The sequence below is a fragment of the Lolium perenne genome, chromosome 4, assembly GCF_019359855.2.
Source record: "Lolium perenne isolate Kyuss_39 chromosome 4, Kyuss_2.0, whole genome shotgun sequence".
NCBI lineage: Eukaryota > Viridiplantae > Streptophyta > Magnoliopsida > Poales > Poaceae > Lolium > Lolium perenne.
The window spans coordinates 387,000,075-387,003,269 of NC_067247.2; positions in this window are offsets into that span (position 1 = coordinate 387,000,075).

Below are 3,195 nucleotides of genomic sequence, written 5' to 3' on the forward strand. Positions count from 1 at the left end.
GGCGCCGACGTTACGCCGGCGAACCCAAACACGAACCCAGCACCACCGTAGCAGAAGCACCTGAGGCGACGGCACGAGTACTGCGAGCAGCACCCGCGCCAGGTCAACCCAGGAGCACACCCATCGTCGGCGAGGACGAGCGCTCGCCGGAGTTTGTCGAGGCGAATCTCCGCGAGATCCAGAACGGAGGCGATTCGCCAGGAGAGGAAGAGAAGGGGAAAACTACTCGGACAGATCGATAGATCTGCACGCGGCGGTTCTAGTTTGGTAGGTGGCTACGGCGGAGGAGCACGGCGATGGCCGGAGCGAGGCGGCGGCCATGGCGGCGACGCCATCGCCAGAGCGTCGCGAGAGGTTAGGGTTAGAGGTGGACGAGAGAGAGAGAGGGCCGAGTGAGTGAGAGCGGTGGGCCGTTCGGCGCCACCGAGCCGCTATGGGGCAAGCCTTAGTGGGCTGTCCCATGGGCTTAGGTCATTGGGCTGGGCCCAATAAGGTCCAGGGGGGTATTTTAGTCTTTTAACATTTAATAAAAAGCCAGAACTTTACCAAATTTTAATAAATCAAATACAACTCTAAAAAATCCATTAAAAATTGGATTAATGAATGAAAAATAAATCTTAACAAGAATAAAATATGAATGGAATTTATGAAACAAATTCAAAATTATGAATTTTAAGAATTTAAATAATAACTTGGAATTTAAAATTATTATTTCCTTGTAATTAAAATTCAAGGAAAAATCTCAAATAAGTTCAAATACTTATTTTCAAACATTTCAAAATGAAATTCTAATATTCCAAGTCATTTCTATTGAAAAGGGTATTTTTCCAAGAAAAATACTATATTCCTTTTTATTCCAAAAACTATAGAGGTAACTCAATAATTTCAAATTATTTTTGGAATGATTAAGGAAGTCATCAAGTAAAATAGTTTTACTTTGAATTGTGTACTTTGTGTGAATTACAATGATTTATACTTTTAAATCAATTGTAAATTACTGTCGAAGACATAAATCTTAAACGCAACCCTAAATTGATATAACTCAGCGGGGTAAAGGGATCCAACATAAAATAATACATCCATGATTGCATTATTTGGATTTTATAACATTGTCCTTACCGGACAATGATGCTTCTTACAAAACCCGAGGTCCAGGTTCCATCAACTGCATTGAACCGCACTATCTCGCAAATTCACGTGCAAGTTCACCCTTGCTCATGTCAACTTGAGTATTTTCTACTACTTTAATGCAAAGCTATATACTTATCATTCCTGCATCGCAAATGAAATGTTACTTTCCAACTATGAATATGACTATGTGGCTGGCAATGGAACCATGGTATGTGTTGATATGGTGGAGGTTCCATTGCAATGGGTTATATCACCCTAGGATTAATTACCAATGCCGCCCAAAGGATTCTAGCGCCGTACAAATCGCGTTGACCATGAGATCTATAATGGCTCTGGGGAAGCCAGCCGTATCTTTTCCCTTCTGCACGCCAACGGATTGGTAGAGCCGGTGGGGTGTTGGAGGCACTTCCGCAATAGGTTGGGATATCCTTTTAAATCCCCATCCATTAGTGATGATAAGCTCTACCATCTATGAAGGATTGTCCGGAGTACACCATGAGTAAAGCCGTATTATCGGGGGAAGTCTACTGGGGGTGTACGGTTGGACAAAAGGGTGGGTTTGCAGTCGCGGAGAAGGCGGTGTGGGCTTGGATCTTTATACCTGGCCTCACACCAAAGGAAGTGTGAACGGGGGCAAGTTCCTCGCGGATGGCAAAAAGGGTGAGATCTCTTGTGGGAAAAGTAACGCACCTCTGCAGAGTGTATCAAATTGTGGCTGTCACTCCTTGTTCCGGAAGGAATCGCGAACGCGGCAGAAAGGAACTCCATGAAGTTCTAGTCAACCTGTGAAGACTGACGGGCATAGTTTTCATAATAAAAGCAACCTTTTGAAGAAATGATTGCAAAACATGCATTGACCTGCGATTTCCTGATCAATGGTCATAGCTAGTGCATCAAAAACCTTTTTATTCTTTTAGAACTTGCTGAGTACCCCTGTACTCACTTTCTTTCGACACCCTTACTAGATCGTGATCCTAAGTGGAGGCCATCAACGATGGAGCACCAGAAGGAAGTTACGAGCTGGTCTACGAAGAACCCGATCTTACCAGCGGAGTGGAAGGCGTAGACTATGGGATAGTCTACGGACCAGATGACACGGAGGTGGAGGAGTAGTGACATACCCTAGCATCATAGAGCCGAGCAACGTAGAACTTACCTAAATAAGTTGTTGAGCTCTCTTTATATTTGTTATGAGTTGTAATCGTACTTAAGTAGTATCTTAGGGTGTTCTCATAGGACCTGTGACAATACCAACTTGTTAAGACAATGTTTGTAATAAAGTATGGAGTGTTATGACCTGCAATGTTTCTGTTGTACCACTCTGAGGGATATGGAAAATTGTGAAGAAGTCCCTTCGCAAAGATCATATCAACGACTTGTATACTACAACATGCAGTGGTATGCCGGGTCACCGCAATGGTATCGTGAGCAAATGTTGCGACCTTAGGTTGGAAAAACCTAGTATAGGGAAGAAACCTGTAGGAGTCTAGTAGAAATAGTAAAGGATTCTCTAGAAATATGGTGATTATTCACTTGAGAATAGCAAAACCATATATTTTAGTGCGATAATTCTTTATTATAGCTATTATGATGCATTAACACTACTAATATTCTGTTTTTGTATACAGCCATAATGGCGAACACTTTTCCTAAGAGGACTTTGAGGAAGGTTGAGGGATGGCTTGGTGATTATGATGGACCAATAACAGCTCTCCTGTGTGGGATGCTGAAGGAACTTCATTGTGATCCACGGATACCTGTTATCAAGTATACCTACTATGATGGGGAAATCCTAGCCAAGTGCAGTAGTATCGGTCCAACTACCGGAAAACTGCTGATGAGTCGTATAATGCCATACGGAGAAGCCAAAACTATCACCACAAACCCTACCACATGGGCCTATTCAAGGCAATCCTTGAGATAAGGCAGCATAAGTCAGTAGAACTGCTATGTTCAGAGTTTTCTCATATACCTCATGCCGAGGAAGATGAGGATCCCACTCTAAATCATTTGGTGTTAGCACACAGAAGTCCGGAAGAGCTGCAAAGACAAAGACATGGATAG